The sequence below is a fragment of the Spermophilus citellus genome, assembly GCF_964194105.1.
Source record: "Spermophilus citellus genome assembly, chromosome: 12".
Classification (NCBI taxonomy): domain Eukaryota; kingdom Metazoa; phylum Chordata; class Mammalia; order Rodentia; family Sciuridae; genus Spermophilus; species Spermophilus citellus.
The window spans coordinates 81,836,072-81,859,383 of record NC_138198.1 but is presented as its reverse complement, the minus strand read 5'-3'; positions in this window follow the sequence as shown (position 1 = coordinate 81,859,383).

Genomic DNA, 23,312 nt, shown 5'->3' with positions numbered 1-23,312 from the left:
GCAAGGCCCTTCATTACAACATTGCTCCTATGGGGAAATATGATTTACCTCACAATAGGTCCCTTTATGACATAGAGTAGCTCCCCCAAACAAAAACTATGCAATTACTTGGCATTACTATACATATTTATGAATACAATGAAAATTGAAACAAAATTATCTTTTTCTTCAGAGAATTAGGATTCATTCTGTTGAACTGCATGAGGGCCTTTGTTTTACCTTGTGTGTTGATATTTCAAATCCCTGCCCTAACCCCTAGCCAATGACACCCACCATGTCATCTTGGAGGCAATTCCACAGTGGCTACCAAAATGTATATGCTTGTTTCTTCAGACTCAACAATTCTTTTACAGACTCACTCTATCAGTATACTTACTCCAGGGTAGAAGAATATTCCTGGCAGCATTTTTATTTATTGTAGTAACTTTTTGCAGAAGCAAAAACCTAGAAACAATCTAAACGCTCCTCGATTAAAGAGTTGTTAAATAAAATGATGGTGAAGATAAATCTGTGCAGCTGTTAAAAGGAATGGAATAAATCTACATGTAGAGACGTGGAAAGATAGTTGAGACTGTTCTAAAAATATATGGTCAAGGTTAATAAATCCTACTCAGCTACTCCTTGGGTAATGCCATGTGCGTGCTAGTAGCAGGCAAGGGGCCCTGCAGCAAAAAGAAATCAGTCTGGAGGAGGAGAGTTTGCAGATGTCGTCAGGCAGACAAGGCAGTGGGGATAAGATAGTCTTTGGGGGTTTGGTTTGGGGAGCTGGGGTAAGACAAGGCAAACCTCAGGAACATCATATCAAACTATGAATGAATCATAATCCTGTTCAGAGCACACTCTTCACTGACTCGTGCACCTGCTGTCATTTGGTTACATGTTTTTAATCATCATCATCATCACACTCAAGTCTCCCTGCCCCCTAAAAAAAAAAAAAAGGCAAGGAACTGGACAACACTTTTCACCTAACTCTATGGTCCTATATGGCCTACAACCAAGCCATCCGAATCCTTATTCATCATGACCTGGCTTTACTTTGTAAGCAGTCATATTAAATCCATTTGCATTTTGGAAGTATATACATTTATTTTAGTTGGTTTTAATTATTAAAAAGGATATGATGCTTTTTGTTATCTTTTGGTACCTACTTTTTTGGAGAGGGTACTAGGGATTGAACACAGGGGTACTTAACCACTGAGCCATGTCCACAGCCCTTTTTTATATTTTATCGAAAGACAGGGCCTTGGTAAGTTGCTGAGGCTGGCTTTGAACTTAGAATCCTCCAGCCTCATCCTCCCCAGTCACTGGGGTTATAGGCATGCATCACAGTGCCCAGCCAGGTACTTACTTCTTAACACATGTTAAGATATATTATATTTTTGTTTAGTTCATGCATTTTGACTACTGTATAAAATTTATTCACCTACTTTTCTGATATTTCCAGTCTTGTTACTTGAACAATAAGTTCAATATTGTTATTGAATATTTTTCAATATTGTTATTAAACAATAGGTTCAATCATTCCTGTACATATCTTTTAATGTTGTTGTGATGGTGGTGATGATGATGATAGTGATGGTGATGATTTAAGAATCACTCTGGTGTATACCATGGTGTGAAACTGCTCAGTCACAGGTTTGTAAATATTCTACTTTAGGAAATAATGCCAATGAACCTTTGAACACAACTTCAAAAAGCATACCAAATTACACTGCCACCAATGTAAATAAGATATCCTTTAGATCCACATCTTCCCCAACATTTGGTATTATCAGATGTGTTAGCTTTCTGTTACTATAACAAATACTTGAGATATATCAACTGATAAGAAAAAAAAGGTTTATTTTGGCTCACAGTTTTAAAGCTTCCAATCTATTGTTCTGATGCTTTAGGCCTGTGGCAGCACAGTCTACCTTAGCCAGAGTGTGAGTTGGCAAAGGCCTATTACCCTGTGGTGGCTGGGAAATAAAAAGAGAGAAAGGAACAAGAGGGGTCAGGATCCCAAGTTCCCCTTCAAGGCATGACCCAGTGACTTAACTTCTTTCCATCAAGCCCCACCTGCTAAAGATTATATCACCTCCCCAACAGTGCCACAGGCTGGTGACCAAGCCTATGACACATGGGTCTTTGGGCCCAACAAACTTTTTGGATTTTGCCAGTTGAATGAATGGAAAATGGTGTGGCCCAGGGGACTCCATTTGTATTATGCCAGCCACCAACAGCACAGGTACCTATGTGTACCTACTATCGGCTACATACTTTCTCTTTCTTTGAAATGCCTGCTGCGTCTGGGTTTGTTTGTGGCCTCTGTAAGTCTTACTAGTACCTGAAATGGAAATCCCAGGGAAATATTTTTTAAAAGAAATTCATTTTCACCAGCTGGGAGACAGGACTGGAGGGACAGACCAAATTCAGAGAGGTTGGCTTGGACAGAGGGAGTTCAGCAAAAATAACTCCCAATGCAAAGTGGCAGATGCCAGCAGGTGGTGGGGCTGGGGAGGCTGGGAGGCCAGACCAGCTCTGCCACACTCTCTGCCACTCCTGCCCCCTGCCCTGCAGCAGCCCAGTCCCAGGGCCCTGTGCCAGGTGCTTCCCCGTACTTTCCGCACAACCCTGCCAGGAGCACCTGGATATTGGTGTTGCTTCCGGTGACAGCGGGGCAGCAAGTTCAGATTTCTAGTAAATGGAAGGAGTTAGAGAAGATAATGCTAAGTGAAGCTAGCCAATCCCAAAAAACCAAATGCTGAATGTCTTCTCTGATATAAGGAGGCTGATTCATAGTGGGGTAGGGAGAAGGATCATGGGAGGAATAGATGAACTCTAGATAGGGCAGAGGGATAGGAGGGGAGTGAAGGGCATGGGGTTAGCAATGATAGTGGAATGTGATGGACATCATCATCCAAAGTACAGGTATGCAGACATGAATTGGTGTGAATATACTTTGTATACAACCAGAGATATGAAAAAATTGTGTTCTATATGTGTAATACGAATTATAATGCATTCTGCTGTCATATAGAAATAATAATAATAATAAGTTCAGATTTCTACCCAATGCATTTGGCAATCAAAGTGATATCTTCAGCTCCAGCCACTAGGAAACATTGAATTTCCAGAGATTTCTGAGTAGTGAAGGGAGAATAACATAGATGCAAATTTTCCGATTCATACACAGGAAGCTGAAGGCCCAGTTTTTAAGAAAATATATTGAAATTCCAAAAGAGATAAATGAATAAATAGGAGGCACAGACCACATTGTTCCCAAGGGGCGGTCACTTCAGCTGTGCTCCAGACCCAACCATTTCGAGCATCATCCCATCACCTCCTCACCACCCCCTGCACCTCATCCATGTATCCAGCACCCCATGCAAAACCTCCCCTACTCAGCTGGGTGCAATAGCCCACGCCTGTAATCCCAGCATGGTGGGAGGCTGAGGCAGGAGGATCACAAGTTCAAAGCCAGCCTCAGTAAATTGGTGAGGCCCTAAGCAACTCAATGAGACCCTGTCTTTAAATAAAATAAAAAACAGGGCTGGGGATGTGGCTCAGTGGTTAAGCACCCCTGGGTTTATTCCTTGGTTAAAAAAAAAAAAAAAAAAAGCACAACAACTAACTTCCCCTACTCAAATCTAAAGGAATCACATTTTGCTGTTGGTATGATCTTCGGCCTCAGTGGTATCTACCAGCTTTCCTCCTTCTTTAATTATCAATTGATTTCTTCCTTATGAACTTTTAGGTCTTTCTCCCCATTCCAGTTCTGAGGACCCCTTCCTAGTTCTCCCTGGTTTTCCAGAACCTAACATCAGGTGTCTTCTCCAGCCACAAGTAAAGTGAGGTCAAGATGACCTGCCTGCCCCAGCTCCTGCACAGTAGGTCAAAGACCACATGGAGCCACCTAGAATCAAAGCGAAGGTGAATTGATGATGGGGTCTATAGCTTTCCTAACTTTAAGTAAGAATCATGAATCAGAAAATGCTTTGAGTTGTGGGATGTGTGTGTGTGTGTGTGTGTGTGTGTGTGTGTGTGTGTGTGTTCATATGTCTACATTTTTTTAGAGTGGCAAAATATACCTAGCACATAATTTAACATTTTAGCCATTTTTAAGTGTACAAACCGTGGCTTGAAGTACATTCACACTGTTGGGCAACCATCACCAGCATCCATCTCCAGAACATTCTCATCCTCCCAAAATCTGTTCCCATTAAATAATATTGTCCCATTTCCCTTTCCACAGCCCCTGGCAACCACTATTCTCCTTTCTGCCTCCATGAACTTGACTATGCTAGGAATCTAATAAGTAAATGATATAGTATCTGCTCTTTTGTGTCTGGTTGACTTCACTTAGCAAAAAAAAAAAAAAAAAAGAAAGAAAGAAAAAAAATGTTTTGCAGATTCATCCATGTTGCAGTATGGGTCTGAATCTCATTCATTTTTGAGGCTAAGTCGTACTCCACTGTGCACACTGCCACATCTTGTTTATGCCTTCATCCACGGATGGACATTTGCATTGCTTCCACCTTTTAGCTCCTGTGAACAATGTTGCTGCTATGAATACAAGTGTGCAAGTATCTGTTTTTAAACATTTCAAATTGTATTTTTCTAGCTGGGCATGGTGGTACATGCCTGGAGTCCCAGCCACTTGGGAAGCTGAAACAAGAGGATAAGTTTGAGGCCAGCCTCAGCAATTTAGTGAGATCCTAAGCAACTTAGCAAGACCCTATCTCAAAATTAAAAATAAAAAGGACTGGGGATGTAGCTTAGTGGTAAAGTTCCCCTAGGTTAAACGCCAGTAAAAGAAAGAAGGAAGGAAGGAAGGAAGGAAGGAAGGAAGGAAGGAATGAATGAATGAATGAATTGTGTTTTTCTACAATGCACAGACTTCCTTGTGCATATCTGAAAAGCTAGTAAAAGGAAGCCAATAGACTGAGGCTATATAACTCAGTGGTAGAGTGGTTGTTTCGCAGGTGTGAGGCCCTGGGTTTGATCTTTAGCACTGCAGGGAAAAAAAAAAAAAAAGAAGAAGAAGAAGAAGAAGAAGAAAGAACAGGACAAAACAGGCTAGGCCACCCATAGATAGTGGGATCTTTCTGGGGATGAGAGACAGGAACCATGCATCTTCTGGGTTCTGCAGCTTCTGTAGTGCTCAGCACTGGGGTGTATCCAATCAGTGCAGAGTGCTAGGGAGACATGGACAATATGTATCACAGGGTGCCTGCCCAGGCTAGTCCACACACAGAGTTTGAGGGCCAGTGAGCCCCGGGTTATCAATGTCTGCCACAGCCCAGCCTTATCAAAGGGTTATTTAGCCCTCATTTTGATTAGCCAAGTACTTTATAATCATTTACTAATAGATCTTTTCTGTCATCAACAACATTGCTTGATATGTGGAAATGAAGTATTTGGATAGGGAGGAAGCCAATTTTATATGGAGTTTATATGCAAATATGGAGGCAGCCATAGAGACCAAATGTACTTTGATCTTGAGAAATAATGTTTCGATTTAGTTCAGCTTAAAAATTGAATGTGCTATTCTATAAGGGAAGCCACAGCCCTGAGACACATGGACCTAAATATGGGATTAGGAACCGACCATCCCAAAGTATGGCTGTGAGGGCCCTGATCCTGCACCCCCTCCTCCTTACGTCCTCCCCAACAAGCATGTTATATAACAAGTATGTATTACATAGAAAATGAAATATATTTTATTGGAAATCATTTTTAACATATAAAGAGCATTTGCATTGGTAGTCATCATAGCAATTTTATACCATATAGTTATGCATTTTATGTGTGTGAAACATTTCACAGTAAATTTATAAACATTAGTTTGCATGCATTAGTTATACTTGCACTGTTATTTTTCCATTTTCTAGCCACAACATTTCCATTACACATTTCCATATCAGACACTGAATTTTCTTATGAATTTTATCTACATATCTATGGCCTAAGGCACAGGGCACCAGAGGACAGCCAGCAGGTGCCAGAAAGTTCATTTGTACAAAAATTATGACACATTCTTATTTCATGATCTGAAATAGAAGCCAAAAGAACAATAAAGACAGTTACTTAGTAACAGAGAAGCTTCACCTTACAAATTATGAGTAGCCAATTTATTTATATATATATATATATATATATATATATATATATATATATATATATAATTTATAAGGTGAAGCTTCTGATATATATCAGAGATTCAACCCGCACTTAACCACTTAGCCATATACCCAGCCATTTTTTATATTTTTATTTAGAGACAGGGTCTCTAAACTGTTTTAGGGCCTCCCTAAGTTGCTGAGGCTGGCTTTGAACTCATGATCCTCCTGTCTCACCCTCCCAAGACACTGGAATTACAGGCGTGCACCACCATGCCTGGCTGAGTAGCCAAATCTTAATGACCTCATTCAATATATTCATTATTTTTCACTTAGCATCTATTGAATGCCTGCTATGCATGAGGTCTTGAAGCTGCCAAGATGAACAAGAACCCTGTCCCAAGGGTTTATTCAATCACTTGGCAGTGATATGCAGATATCTCAGGGGAGAATGTTCTGGTTGGAAGAAACAGTCAGAGCCAAGGATCAGAAGCAGGCTTGACCCTGGCGTCTCTGAGGAACTGTCCAATGTGGAGTGAACAAGAGGAAAATAATTAGGAGATGACATCCTATAGGAGGGACCAACAGTGCAGGTCTGTGACTGTTACGTGAAATTGATGAAAATGAGACTTTTGCAGTCTTCAAATATCCTGTCTTAGAATTCACCTCAGACACATATGTCTCCTCCTAGGTCCCACACCAGGGACCTCATGCTACCACATGAGGCTGGCGCTAGACCTACGCTGTCCAATGTGGTTATCGCCAGTCCCATGTAGCTGTTGAGTAGGGACGTGCGCTGATCTACATGGAGATGTGCTCAAAGTGTAATATCCATGTGGGATTTCAAAAGTATATTAAAAAGCATGTAAAAAAAGAAAAAGAAGAAAGTATAAAAGTAGGATATAAATTATCTTAATATTTTTATATTGATTATATGCCAAAATGACATTTTAGATGGATTGGGTAAGATAAAACAGATTACGGTATTAAAATTAAATTGTGCCCATTTCTTTTTTACTCTTTAAAATGTAGCTACTGATAAGGGGGGTCTCTAGAGAAGAATAGAGTTACCTTAGATTAGGTAGAGAGAAATGAAGGGACGGAAGGGGAGGGGACGTGGGGACAGGAAGGATAGTAGATCAAAACAGACATTATTGCTTTATGTACATAGGTGACTGCATGACCACTGTGATTCTACAACATGTACACTCAGAAAAATGAGAAATTATATCTCATATATATACATATATATATATATATATATATACTAATGTGCATAATAAATGCAGTCTATTGTCATGTATAACTAATTAAAATAAATAATTTTTTTAAAAAATAAATAAAATGTAGCTGTTGGACTACTTTTAATTATATATGTGACTTGCATGATATTGCTACTGCCAGAGATGCTCTGGACCTTGCTACCTCTTGTGGACTGAATTGTGCCTCTACCATCCCAAGTTCATACATTGATCAAAGCCCTAACACCCACTATTTGAAGATAGGGTCTTTAAAGAGGTAATTGAGGTCCTAAGGGTAAGGCCCTAATGCCCTAGGACCTTGTCCTTATGAGAAGAGGATGATCACCAGGGAAGCACGTGTACTGAGCAAAGTCCACTTGAAGATGCTGCAAGGAGGTGGTCATCTGTGAGCTCAGCAAAGAGGCCCTGCCAGAAACCAACCCTGCCAACACCTCAATCTTGGATTTCCAGACTCGAGAACTGTGGAAAATGCATCTCTGCTGTTCGAGGGAGCTGGTTCAAAACACAGACTCCCAGTCCCCACTGCAGAGCCCTTGAACCAGCGTCTGTGCTTTAATGAGATCCTTGGGTAGAGTGAATAGCCCTGCTCTGGAGCAAGGACCAGCTTTCAAGAGGATGAAGGACATTTGTTAGAGACATCAAAGATGGAAGGCAGAAAGGATACAGGAGAAGCAGGCATGTGGACAGAGGTCAGTAGGGTCTGCTTGGTGACCTCTCTCACCTTTGGGAAACCAAACAACCCTTGCTTAAGTCAGGAAAAGCCTGAAGTTCAAAGCTTTCAGGCTTTCTTCTTTCTTATACTAATGATTAGAATCCCTACATTTAAGAGCTAAAGATGCTCCTTCAAAAAATTGAAATTTAGAATAGTTATTTATTTATTTATTGGTACCAGGGATTGAACCCAGGGGCACTAAACCACTGAACCACATCCCCAGTCCTTTTTAATATTTTATTTAGAGACAGGGTCTTGAGGCCTCACTAAGATGCTGAGGCTGGCTTTGAACTCACGATCCTCCTGCCTCAGCCTCCATACCCATTGAAATTCTAGGCATGCTCCACCAAGCATAGCTTAAAATGATAATTTTTTTTGCAGTTGTAAATGGACAGAATGCCTTTATTTTATTTGCTTATTTTTATGTGGTGCTGAGGATGGAACCCAGTGCCTCATGCATGCTCGTCAAGTGCTCTGACACTGAGCTACAGCCTCAGCCCTAAAATGATATTTTTTAATTTTTAAAAATAAGAAAATTGTTATTCTTTTCCAGTCTATGACTACACACTACGTAACACGCTGCATGCTATGTAATGTAACCTTCTAGTAGAGGTAGATAAACATAACTGAGCTTTTAAAAAATCAATTAGGAAAATGCTTCCTTTATCAATGGTAGCAATATACCTTCTCCATCAGACTCCACGGATACAGGATACGGGCAGCCCCTATTTCCTCTGTTCCCCTCATTAGTGAATCTGTGGTGGATGCAGTGGCCACTCCAACAGCTAAGCAAGTGCCCACCCCTGCTGATGATATGTCAAACCCCCCTAGAATCTCAAACCCCGTCCCATCACATTACTTAGGCCAAAGGAGAAAATAAAACAACAAAGGAAATATCTATGTTAGTCTTGAAAGGGACACCCTAACTTGTCCAAGGCCACTTAGGGAGGATGAGAATCTAGTCTCCTTGCTCCCAAATCTGAAACACTTTGCTACTGTTCAATGCAGCAGGAGAACTCTGACAAATAGTTACAATTCTCAGAACCCCATGGGTGGAGATACCATTTTTTTTTCCCCAAAGCAGAGAAGCCAGTCTTTAGCTGGTCCTGGAAAGAGAGAGAAAACGGGCCAAGTCCGGAGGGCCTGAGAGAGAGGTGTGTGCACATTCTAATATCAACCGCATGTTCTGAGCACAGCTGATAGAGGACCCACACTCCTCCCTGCAGATTTTCGACTTAAGGGTTACCATATGCTGCAGGAATGTCTCACCGCACAGACTGGCCATAGATGCTGAGAGCTTTGAATTACTGCACAGTCAGATCCAGTTAATCTGGGCCTTGGTTATCTGTATGTCTGGCTATCTAAAACCGTCCCTGGCATGAAGATGGAACTCGTGACCAACTTGCTAATTTGAAATATAGATGTGTGCCTCCCTGCCTGTCTCCCTCGCTGCGCGCGTACACACACACACACACACACACACACCTAGGCCTGCTTTCAAGTGGAACTGACAAACGGATTAGACACATTATCAAGTCTGTCCTTTATTAATTCCTATGAATATATTTCTGCCTGGTAGTGAGGGATTTCCAAGCCGTGGAAAGTCACAGAGGAGAAGGGTGTGGGAGGGAAGAAGGTGGAGAAGATGCGGGTGTGGAAGGGTTGGAGAGGAGTAATGAAAAGTATGTGGAAATGAAATAGCTATGGGCTCCACTTGAAAACTGTTGCCACTTCCGTGTTGAAATGAACATTGGGTTTAGAATGAGCTGATTTAGATTTTCTTTTCTTTCTTTTTTTTTTTTCTTTTCTTTTTTGGTACCAGGGATTGAACCCCGGGATGCTTAACCACTGAACCACATCCCCAGCCCTTTTTATGTTTTATTTTGAGAGAGGGTCTTGCTAAGGTGCTCAGGGCCTCACCAAGTTGCTGAGGCTGGCTTTGAGCTCATGATCCTCCTGCCTTGGCCCCTCAAGTCACTGGGATTATAGGCATGAGCCACTGTGCCTGGCCCTGATCTAGATTTAAATCTCAACTGTGCCTCTTGTTGGATGAGTGAACTTGGGCAAGTCATTTTATCTCTATGAGTTTCTGTTTACTCACCTATAAGTATGAAAGGAGTGAAATAAATTAGAAGATATAGAAAATGCCTTGCCTATGAGAGGTCCCATGCAGTGTTGATTTTCTTTCTTTGCTTCTTTCTTTCTTCTCCTATTGAAACAGGTGTTTTCCACAGAGAATGCTGGCAAGATTGTGCCCAGTAAGAGGACACATTCTCAACAGACTGATACAATGAGACCATCTTCAGGGACACTGATTGATTTGTTTCACGATACACTCAGAATCTTTGACAATTAGCAGAGAACATAATTACTGCAAGTGGTGACCAATGATGATCTATTTATTAAAAAAAAAAATCAAAGTTGCCAGGCACAGTGCCAAACACCTATAATCAGCAGCTCTGGAGGCCTAGGCAGGAGGATCCCAAGTTCAAGGCCAGCCTCAGCTACTTAGCAAGGCTGTCTCAAAATTAAAAATAAAAAGGGTTGGGGATGTGGCTCAGCAGTTAAACTCCCTGGGGTCAATCCCCACTACCAAAAACTAAAATAAAATAAAAGTAGAAGAAGGAATAGTATTAGTAATATAATCATTGTTGCATTCCAAAAATATGTGCTGGTGATCCTGTGGTTGAGTGTTTCCTACACCTTGAGTGGACATCTCAAGGTCTGGTTATTTCTGTTGACATAAATTTAGAAAGTAGCATTTCCAGAGATCTTAACAATCGGTATGAGTTTTCTTTTTCTTTTTAAAACCCTAACAATATATTTTTAGAATGTCCTTGGCAAATAGGGCCTGTCCAGGTATAACATGTTACAATTTTTCCTTTTTCTTTCTGAAGTCAAGGACAGTTAGACAAGAAATGAAATGCTTCCCTGCACAGAGGGGTATTGCTGGTCCTTCTCGGCTCTGTGACTCTCCAAGAATGGAAGTGGCCCAGCTGGACCCAGCACGGTGGCCAGAAGAAGAATGTTGGCCTTTGAGCCCATTCTTGGACCTCAGGACACAGGAATCCAAAGGCCCTGCCCTCTCAGAAGATGGACACAATAAAAACCCCAAGTGAAATATACACATGCCTCTTTTTCATCTACTCATTCCCTAAACTACCAGAAAATAAAAATAATAACACTATTTATCTGCCTTAACTATATAGCAAAAATATGAATTAAATCAATCCTAAATAACAATCCTGTGAGGGAGGAAATATTTGTGCCCATTTTACAGATGAGAACACCAAGAGTTAAAAAGGTGAGCTAACCTGCCCAAGTTCCCGCAGCAGTCAGTGGCCAGTTAGGAATTGAATTCAAGCTTGGCAAGACAATGCTGCTTCCCAAATGAGAGGCATTTCTTCAGTTCCCTAGAGTTTGGGGTTATACCAGTTTTACAAGCTCATTGTATTTTCCTGGCATCTCCATCCGTTCAGATAAGAAAACATCCAGACTGGTTTCAAAACATTATCAATAACTTGACCTAAACCAGAAATAACTATGTTGTTTTAGCTTAGAAACCCTGGCAATCTCATTCCATTTTGCAAACATTCTTGCCGTTTCTTTTCTGCTTCTCTAATCGCACGAAGGTGCTCCTTGGCCGCCATGTGCTTGCTAGAGATCCACTGATTTATCTGAGGTCTTTGAGGGCCTGCTCTGAGTCGGGAACTCTGTTCTTTCCCAGAGAGACAAATATTAAGCCCCCAGCCTCAAGGTGCACGCAGGCTAGTGGGAGAGACATTCATGCAAACAGGCAATGTGACCATGGTAATACACTCAAGGCCAAAGTCAGAGAAACACAGAGGATCCCACAACAACAGCAGCTTGGAATTATTAGTAATTGGTTGACATTTCAATGGCCAGGCATCAGAGTAGGTGCAAGCGTTCCAGTCGCTGCAAGGAAGGGGAATCATGGAACTGGGAGCAGCACTTTAGAATGCCTGTGTCTTTGGGTGTGGGCAGCAGAGATGCACGCTGATGAGAGAGGAGTTAGGGGAGACAGTCCAGGCCAGGGGCGCAGGCCTTGTGTACTATGCTTGGGAGCTTAGGCTTGTCACTGGGGGCCAAGAGGTACCAGGGAAGTTTTACAAGGGGAGTGAGATGATGATGTATTTTCTTTCAGGAAGGCCCCTCTGGCAGCAAGGAGAACTATGGGTAAGAAAAAGCAGAACAGTGGGCAGGAAACCAATGGCATGGCAGGGATCAGGGTGCAGGACGGGCTTATAAAAGACATATCTGAGTTAGCAGAGAGGATAAAGAGTAGCCTGAAAATATGAAGGATTCAGGGGTTCTGAGGTGTCTTACTGGGAGTCTGGTAGACAGTGACAATATTAAATGACATGGGACATCTTATAGGAAGCTTGGAAGATGGGGAGATAGAATAAGGAGTGTTAAAAAATATTTTTATTTGCATATTAGCTGGGCTTAGAGGCACATGTTTATAATCCCAATAACTCAGGTGTTCGAGGCAGGAGGATCACAAGATTAACCTCAACAGTTAGCAAGATCCTGTCTCAAAATAAATAAATAAAAAGGAGCTGGGGATGTAGCTCAGTGGTAAAATACTCTGGGTTCAATTCCCAGTACCAAAAAAAAAAAAAAAGAAAAAAAGAAAAAAGGAGGAAGTATATAGTAGCTGATAGATTTAGGAAAAATCTTGAGTTCAAAGAACCTCTGAACCAGGCGTGGGTTCACCATACTTATAGCTTCTGTGATGTCCAGTCTAGATAAAAGGTAGTGTAGGGGCTGGGGTTGTGGCTCAGTGGTAGAGCACTTGTCTAGCACATGTGAGGCACTGGGTTCAATCCTCAGCACCACATAAAAATAAATGAATAAAATAAAGGTATTATGTCCATCTATAACTAAAAAAAAATTTTTTTTTAAAGTGTGAAGCCTGGAAATGGGCATCTGCATGCACAGAGAGTGATCCAGGGAAACTCTGGTTCTGACTCAAGGAGCAGGAAAGAGAACTTCTAAGGCTCAAAGAATGGGAGAAATACCCTGCTTTCTTTTTTGTAAAAGAGGAGCCCAAGAACAGAAAGTAATATGGATATTGTTGAGGAAGGTATCCAGGGAATGACCTTATAATCTTGTTTATTAATCCTTGGACTCATTCACAAGTGGCACATTTGTCTATCTAAACAGCGAACCAAAAACTTAGAATCATAAACTATGAAACGAACCATCATTCACTTCCCATACTAACCACCAGGTGGCGCACATGCAGGACAGATGTGAATAGCATTTCAAAGCCTGAAAATGGAACTGGATTTGATCCTCAGCATTGAAAAACTAAGTAAATAAATAATATTAAATTAAAACTCACTGATGGGCAGAATGGAGATAACAGGAAAAAGTCAGTGAGCTTGAAACTGGAACCCACAGAAGGGGCTGCTTAAAAGTCGCAGCCTGGGTCTATTACCTGTAAACATTAAAAAAAAAAAATTAAAAAAAACTATATTGTACATAGAATTTTAAACAAGACCCAGACTAATGATATTCAAAATGTCCAGATACAAAATTATTTGCCATATGAAGAGTCAGGAAATTAAAATTTGCATTCCAAGGTGACACCAATGTTGGAATTACCTGAAAAAGATTTTTGAGAAGCTAGGCTGGGCTGTGGCTCAGTGGCGGAGCACTTGCCGAGCATGTGTGAGGCACTGGGTTCGATCTTCAGCACCACATATTATTTATATTGTGCCATCCATCTACAACTAAAAAAAAGTATTCAAAAAAAGGCTTTAAAAAAGCTATTATAAGAATGCTTCAACAAGAAAAGGCAAATGTTCTATTTCTAAAGATTGACCTCCCAGCTAAGAAATAGAAAATGTAAAGAAAATCCAAGTGGAAATTTTAGAACTAAAAAATACAAAACTTGATATTTAAAAACTCACTGGAGCTGGGGATATAGCTCAGTGGTAGTGCACTCACCTAGTATGCATAAGGCTCTGGGTTTGATCATCAGAATTGCAAAGCTAAGTAAATAAATAATATTAAGTTAAAACTCACTGATGGGCAGAATGGAGATAACAGAAAAGAGTCAGTGAGCTTGAAGATGAAGCAATACAATGTCTCCAACCCAAACAGAAGAAAGAATAAAGATGGATGTGGGATGGTGAACAGTTTAGGGAACTGTGGAACAGCACCAAAGGGCTTAACATTTCCCAACCGAGTGCCAGAAGTGGAGAGGAAGGGTGCAGGGCAAAAACAAAACAGAAGAAGTAATGACTGAAAATGTCCTAGTTTTGGTGGAAAAAAAAAAAAACCCTACAGATTTAAGAAGTTCAACAAACCCCAAGGAGGATAATTGTAAAAAAAAAAAAAAAAATCCATTCCCAGAAAAATGTAACCAAACTACTTTAAACCAAAGACAAAAATAAAAGTCTCAAAAGCAACAAGAAAGAAACAACAGCTGGGTGTGGTGACACATATCTGGAATCTCAACAGCTGGAGAGGCTGAGGCAGCAGAATTCTCAGTTCAAAGCCAGCCTCAACAACTTAGTGAGGGCCTGAGCAACTTGGTAAGACTCTGTCTCAAAAAAAAAAAAAAAACATAAAAAGGGCTGGGGGTGTGGCTCAGTGATTAAGTGCCCCTGGGTTCAATCCCTGGTAGAAAGAAAGAGAGAAAGAGATAGAGATAGAGATAGAGATAGAGATAGAGATAGAGAGAGAGAGAGAGAGAGAGAGAGAGAGAGAGAGAGAGAGAGAAAGAGGAAGGAAGGAAGGAAGGACATATTACATATTCCTTAAAGGGGTACGATGATAGGAGGCTGAGGTAGGAGGATTGAAAGTTCCAGGCTCAGGTATATTAGTGAGTCCCTGTCTCAAAATAACATAAATTTGGCTGGAGATATACCTCAGTGGTAGAGCACTTATCTAGCTGTGTGAGGCCCTGGGTTCAAGCCAATACCACCAGTCAAAGGAAGAAAAAAAAAAGACTAAAAGAATACACACTGATTTGCCCCCCTCCTGGGTCCTGGGGATTGAGCCAGAGTGTCACACATGCTACACAAGCTTTTCACCACTGAATATCCCCAGCCCAAAGATATATGGATGGAGGAAATGGGCAGATAGAGACAGAGGTAGGAACATGATTTTTTTTTCCAATGCATACCTTGTCCAATGTTTTCCTTTCTTTTAAATATTGAGGTGAAGTTTGAATAACATAAAATTAACCATTTTAAAGGGTAAAACGCAGTGGTATTTAGTACGTTCACAACGTCATGCAACCACCATCTTTATCGAGTTCCAAAACACTGAGTCACAAGAGAACATCCTACGCCCACCAGGCGTAGTGGCTATTCCTCATCCCCCCCCCCCCCCCCGCCTTGCTTATGTCCCTGGCAATCATTAATTTGTTTTCTGTCTGTATGAATTTACCTAGTCTGGAGATTCCATATAAATGGAATCATATGATATTTGTTCTTTTATATCTGGTTTATTTCACGGAGCACGATATTTTCAAGGTTGATCCATGTCATAACATGTATCCACATTCATTCCTTTGTATGGTGAAGTAATAATTTCAATGTAGGGAATCTATCTCACTTTGTTTATTCATTCACCTGTTTAGGGACATATTCGTTATTTTCACCTCTTGGCTATCATGAATAGTGCTGCTGTGAGCCATGTTTTCCAAGTATCCATTTGAATCCTATTTTTCTGTTCTTTTGGTTATATAGTTAGGAGGGTAATTGCTGGGTCATATGGTAATTCTGTGTTTACCTTTTGTAGGAACTACCAGTCTGTTTTGTCTTAGTCCATTTTGTGCTACTATAACAGAATACCTGAGACCTGATAACTTATTATGAACAGAAATACACTTCTCACTGTCTTGGAGGCTGGGAAGTCCAAAATCAAGGGGTCTTTACTTGGCAAGGGCCTTCTTGTTGTATCATCTCATGGTAGAAGAGCAGAGAGGGACAAAAGGAGAAGACAGCTGAACTCATTCTTTCACTAGGAACCCACTCTTGCAATAATGAATGCACTCCCACAACAACAGCATTAATCAATTCATGAGAGCACAGCCTTCGTGGCCTGATCTTCTCTTGAAGGACTCACTTCTTAATACTGCTACAACGGCAATTAAGTCTCCAACACATACTTTTTGAAGAACACGTCCAAACCATAGCACTCATTGTGGTTTTGATTTACATTTCCTTAAGGACTAATATTTTGGACATCTTTTCTTGGGCTTTGTGACCATTTGTGCACCTCTGTCTTATTTATTTATTAATACCAGGGATCAAACTCAGGGATGCTTAAGAATTGAGCCACATGCCGAGTCAATTTTTTAAAAATATTATATTTTGAGACAGAATCTCAACAAGTTGTTGAGGCTGGCCTTGAACTCATGATCCTCCTGCCTAAGCCTCCCAAGCTGCTGGGATTACAGGTACCCGGCCATTTTTGTTTCTCTTTTGGTGTTGTTTTTCTTTGTGAACCCTATGAACACATTCTTTTAAATAAAAAGTAAATAAGTTTTAAAAGGAAAAAAAAAAGGCCTGGCTTGGTGGCACATGCCTGTTATCCTAGCAGCTCTGGAGGCTGAGGCAGGAGGATCATGAGTTCAAAGCCAACTTCAGCAATTTAGTGAGGCCCTAAGCAACTCAGTGAGACCCTGTCTCTAAATAAAAAAATAAAAGTGGGGGATGGCTGGGGATGTGGCTCTGTGGATGAGTGTCTCAGGGTTCCACCCCTGGTAGAAAGAAAGAGGGGGGGGAGAGAAAGAAAGGAAGAAAGAAAAAAAGAACAGAAAAGAAAAAATAAAGAGTAGGTACATGAAGAGAAACTAGATTATCATAGTAGATTAACAGTCTTCCATGATGCCAACATTCTAATTCCTAAAACCTGTGAATTCGTTACTTTTCCCACTAAAAGAACTTTCCAGATTTGATTATGGAGCCTAAAATGGAGAAGTCCTGCTGGATTTTATGGGTGGGACCAATATAATCACAAGGATACTTAGGAAGCCGGAAGTCAGAGTCAGAAAAGGAGAAATGATACTGGGAAGCAGATGACAGAGAGGAGGAGAAAGAGAGAAAGATATGAGATGTGACATTGTGGGATGTAGGTAGAAAGACTTGAGGAATGCAGAGTGCCTCTAAAAATAGAAAAGGCAAGGAAATAGATCCCTTCCCACACCTTGATTTTAGAAGTCCTACCTTCCAGAATTGCAAGACCATAGATCTGTATTATTTCAAGCTATTGAGTTTGTGACTTCAAATTTGTTACAGCAGCAACCGGAAACTAATACAAACACAGATGTTTTATAATCACCTCCTCATCAATGTTTCACTCTCAGGAAACACAACTAAGTCCCACAGGTGGCCTAAATCTCTGAAAGGAAAAACCATGGGCCATAGAGCACAAAGCTTGTTGTCCCCTGAGGTGTGAAAGATGTCAGTGGCAAAGCAACCCGCAGTCTGTCTCAGACACATCTCCAGAGGGAATGCCGGGCTCTGCGTCTTATTCGACAAATACAGAGAGGACTGAGAGTCTTGTGAAAATGTGAGAGATCATCATCCTTCACAGACAGTGAGCCAGCACTGCAGAATCCAAAGCCAATGGACTTCTTTATTCCCACCTCTAGTGTGGTCCCCTTCAGCAGGGAAGACTTTAAGAGTTGCCCTCCATTCCCTTCTCCTCTGGACTGTACCCAGAGCTCAGCTGTAACAGGCAACACCTGTCCATCTGCAGGTCCTTCATCAGCTGAAATGTCTGCATGTGGTTTTGTTTCACGTCCATCCTCTTTCAAACCCCCAAATATGTTTCTCGTCTGATGCGTGTGATAGGTTCACATCATGGAATCAGTCTGCAATGATGAAAGACCCAATAGTGGGCGGGGTGGCAGGTCCAAAGAGCTGATGGCCTGCAAATTTTTTCCAGCTTTAGATGGATGAGAATACCACCCTATCACCACCTTCACAAACAAGAAAACTTTGGATCTAGGCCATCTGTGACCTAAAAAATGCACCTAAAACTTATTGAAGAAACATTTGAAAAACAGGGAACTATAGCTAGGGAATAGTCCTGAACAAAACAAAGGGCTATTTCTTAGAATCCCCCCACCAAAAAAAAAAAAAAGGTTATATTTAAGGGGAATGCCTTAGTCCCTTTGGGTTACTGTAAACGACACCGTAGGCCAGACATGGTGGCACACGCCTGTAATCTCAGCAGCTCATGAGACTGAGGTAGGAGGATGGCAAGTTCAAAGCCAGCCTCAGCAACTTAGCAAGACCTTGTCTCAAAAACTAAAAAGGGCCAAAGGTGTAGCTCAGTGGTTAAGCACCGCTGGATTCAACCCCTGGTACCAAAAATTACATAAAAGATACCTTAGAGTGGATACTTTATAAGCAGCAGAAGTTGCTGCTTACCATTAGGAAGCTGGGGAGTGCAAGATCAAGTTTCTAGCAGACTCCATGCCTGGTGAAGGCTGGCTCTCTGCTTTCTGAACACAGAAAGTGTGTTCTCATGCAGAGGGTGCAAGGGTGCTCAACCTAGCCTTTCATAAGGGCACTAATCCATGTCTGAGGGTGGAGACTTCATGACTCAATTACTTCCTTAGTTCTACCTCTTGATACACTGGGTGTTAGCTTCTAACAGATGATTTGGGAAGCGTATCAACATTCAGGCCATAATGAAAGGGGAGAGTATCTGTCCTAGGGAAACTCTTCTGAGTGTGAAATTTTTGTCACTGATGAGAACAATAATGATATTTACTGGGCACCTTCAACAGTCAGCCTGAGGTTGTCTTGCTAACACCCACACACTTCTAGACATAAAATTTGTGTTATATTTACCCCACCCCCAACTGGCTCACTCTGTGAACCCTGTTCAGTCCAAGTCAAATATTCCATCTCTTTGGCCAAAAATAGACACCCAATGCACAATGAGCCAATCAACGCCTGGCATTTCATAAGCCTCTGGCTCCAGAGACGGAAGCACATGGCCAAGGTAGTTTGATCCAAAGACGACCTGGACTTCTGACCCAGGGTGAAGGAAGAGACCTTCTCTCTTCTCTTTCTGACATTGACGAAGCATGCAATTCTGCGCAGCTGGACTATTCATCTTGCAAGGAGGAAGGGAGACCATCTGGGATGTGGCCAACATCTTGAAGGGTTGTGATAATGTAATTGGGCAACTAGATTAAAACAACCGTGAAGCCTGCTCTCTGGATTTTCAATGATGTGAAGCAATGAATTCATTTGTGTGTGTTAAGCTTTCTGTTGCTAACAACTCAACTGATGGCACATTCACTGATATACTGTGTCTGGGGCATTTCCACACATTCTGTCTCAATGAATTTTTCTGCCACAATCCATCGAAGGAAATTTTATTGTCTCCTTTTGACAACAAAGAAACTGAGGTAAGAGACGTCAGGTGTTCTATACAAGTTCAAACTGCTAGTCAGCGATGGACCCAGAATATGGTCTCAGGTGTGTTCAGACCTACAGCCTCTGCCTTCCACCACGTTCTAAGGGGCTCTTGTTGGAATACTTGGGGATTCAGTCCTTGGAGGAGATGCCCCCACATCACTCTCTGCAATAAATAATTCTACAGATAACTCCCAAGAAAGATCGTTCCTATTGTCATAGGAGCTGCTATATTTGACATGTGGCATCCTGTTCCAGTGGTTGGGTATTTCTTGCAAATGTTGATGAATTTTAAAAGATAGAAAAAAATTCCTCAATGCAGGAGACTGCACAAAGTTCTGAAAGAACTCTTTGGCATGTTAGGCAGCAGAACTTAACTCCAATATCCCAAAAGTAATCTTTGGTCTAGTATAAACTTATCTAACCTCAAATATCAATCTGTTATATAAGTCACTTAAAATTGTCTTCTTGAAAATTGGGAGTTAATGGGTGTGGTGGGTGCATGCCTGTAATTCCGGCCACTCAGGAGGCTAAAGCAGGAGGATACCAAGTTCAAGGCCAGCCTCAGCAACTTAGTGAGGCTCTAAACAACTTACAGTAACCCTGTCTCAAAATGAAAAATAAAAAGTGCTGGGTATGTGGCTCAGTGGTTAAGCACCAATACCAAATAATAATAATAGGAAAATAAAATTGGGAGTTAACAACATGAATCTACTGTTTATGAATGGAATCAGACTGAAAAAAAATCTAAAAAGATGCTAAGGGGTGGGTTTTTTCCCCCGGTAATACCAGACAATGAAATAATCCCACATTAATGATGTGATCACTACTTCCAGTGTGCTGATTTTGTCCCCACATTGTCTAGCTAGAGTTCTCAATTAGCAAACAAAAAAAATTTATTGTAAAACATACACGTGTGCATGATTCCTTAATATTCAAGGAGTTTTTCCAGCCTGAACAGAAAAAAAAATCTTTCGAAGACATGGATCCACACCTGATAGCAGGGGCTGAAGAATCTACTTCAGACATTTTTATCTGGCCCAAAGTATCCTGTGTTTTGAACCCAAATCTGTCTCTCTCCAAGAAACAGGATTTGGAGTGAGGGAGACCTGAGTTCAAAAGATTGTTCTCCAAGTTCCTACCTGGTAATCTTAGGCTGCTGCTTCACCCTTCCAAACACAGGATCCCTCATCTTTAAAAAATAGAGATAATACCTACCTTCCATCATTAACGTCTGGTTTAAAAGAGATACTGTGTGCAAGGCGTGGTGGTTCACGCCTACAATCCCAGCTACCCAGGAGGCTGAGGCAGGAGGATTGCAACTTTGAGGGCAGCCTGGGCAACTTAGCAAAATCCTGTCTCAAAATAATGAATTAGAAAAGGGTTGGGGAGTTTAGCTATGTGGTAGAGCCCTTGCCTAGCAAGTTCAAGGCCCTGGATTCAATCCCCATTACTAAAAGAAAGAGATACTGTGTATAAGGTGCATAGCACCTTTACCTGGCACAGAGAGTAAGCCTGGACACATGATAGATATTATTAGGTCTCTTACAGGACACCTCCCTGAGGCTGTTAAATAGGGTTGCCAGATTTCGCTAATGAAAATAAGGGAAATCAGGCCCTGCTTTCCATATCCAGCAATGCAAAAAAAAAAAAAAAAAAAAAAAAAAAGAAAAGAAAAGAAAGCCCATTGAAATTTAAATTTCAGTCTGCCAAAAACTGAAAAATAAATATTAAAATTCTCTCTTCTCTCTCTCTCTCTCTCTCTCTCTCTCTCTCTCTCTCTCTCTTTAAAAAAAAGAAAGAAATTTAAATTTCAGATAATACTTTTTTTTTTAGTATAAGTATGGCCCATGCAATATTTGGGACATAATTATACTAAAATATTATTGTTCAAATTCAAATTTCCCTGAGCTTCCTCCTACATTTTATCTGGCAAACCTTCTATTTGTGCAATGGGACCATCAAAGTTGAAACAAGGATGGGAAACAGATTGAGGATCCCTTTTAGGAAATACTTGGAATTTGGGATTTATTTTGATTTTAAAATATGTGTGCATTCATAATGAGATATCTGGGGGGATAGGATCCAAGTCTAAACATGAAATTATTTTATATTTCACATGCAACTTTCACACATAGACTGAAGGTAATGGTATACAATATTTTCAGTGTGTCTGCATTTTGACTGTGACTTGTCACATGAGGTCAGGTTTGGCATTTTGCACTTGTGGCATCACATTGCTGCCCCCAAAATTTTATATTCCAGAGCATTTTCAGATTTCAGATTTTCAGATTAGGGATGCTCAATCTGTAGTGGGAAAATAAATGATAAGGGCACAGCAGAAAGAATATCAAAGAACCAGGAATATGGTGGCAACTTCACAAATCAAGTGGAGACACTTGCATAGGAGTACCCATTGTCAAAGTAGCTTAAATAAACACCCAGCCACAATGGTTCATTTCCACCTCCTTTGGAGATTCCTATTCTTCTAAAAAAAAAAAAAAAAAAAAAACAAATCAACCTTGATAACTAACACTTGACATGGATCACTATATGACTTACTATCACCCTCATATGAAAGAAGTTGTAACTCAAAAATATATCAAGTGTCTACTTGTTCCAGATCTTTTCATTCAAACTTTCAGATCTATATTGAGCATATTTTTTTGTGTGTGTCTCAGCTGCAGTAAAAACAGGACCCCACTTCAAGAATTTCATTGTCTGTGCAATGGTCTCCAACAACTTTTTATTATTTGTCATGTGAGTAAAAAAAAGAAATTGAACAGATACTCCAGTACACATAAATTTATATATGAATCATATGTATCCTATCATACATATAATAATGACCAGTATATATGTGTGTATATAATATGCATATAATAAAATATATTTTTTTAATTTTTTTGTTGTAGATGCACAAAGTACCTTTATTTTATTTACTTATTTTTAGGTGGTGCTGAGGATTAAACCCAGTACCTCACACATTCTAGGCAAGTGCTCTATCACTGAGCTACAACCCCAGCCCTAAATCATATTTTATTTATTTGTTTGTTTGGGGTACCCGGGATTGAACCCAGAGGCACTTTACCATTGAGCCACATCCCCTGCCCTTCTTATTTTTCATTTTGAAACAGGGTCTCACTAAATTGCTTAGGGCTTCACTAAGTTGCTAAGGCTGGCTTTGAACATGTGATCCTTCTGCCTCAGCCTCCTGAGTCATTATAGGCATGTGCCACCACGCCTGGCTAAAACATGCTTCTTTAAAAAACTAAATAAATAATTACATAAGTAGTAAATAGTTATATAAACAAAGCATAGAAAAGACAGAAGTCTTGATATTTCTTTGTTCCACCCACCGATCCCCTCCCCAACACCATGAATTCTGCTGGTTTGGAAGAGATAGGGTAAATGGATGGGAAAGACCTGAAAGTAGAGAATCTGCATGCAATGTGATCAGTGTTGCCATTGGGATGTTAAAAAGACAGAGAGAGGGAATGAGGGAGCTTTGCTGGGGAGGATAAGAAGGTCAGGTGAAAGTGGGGACCTTTGCGTAAAACTTGAAGGATGAGCAGGATATTTTGCAAGATGTGGGGGGAAAGGACACTTTTCAGATAAAGACAAGTCTTTTTTTTTTTTTTTTCAGACCAGGGAATGAACTCAACCACTGAGCCACATCCATAGTCCTTTCAATTTTTTATTTTGAGACAGGGTCTCTGTTTCCCCATTGTTTGTTTTGTTGCAGTACTGGGTATTGACTCTAGGGGCACTATACCACTGAGCTACATCCCCGCCCTTTTTATTATTATTTGTTTTA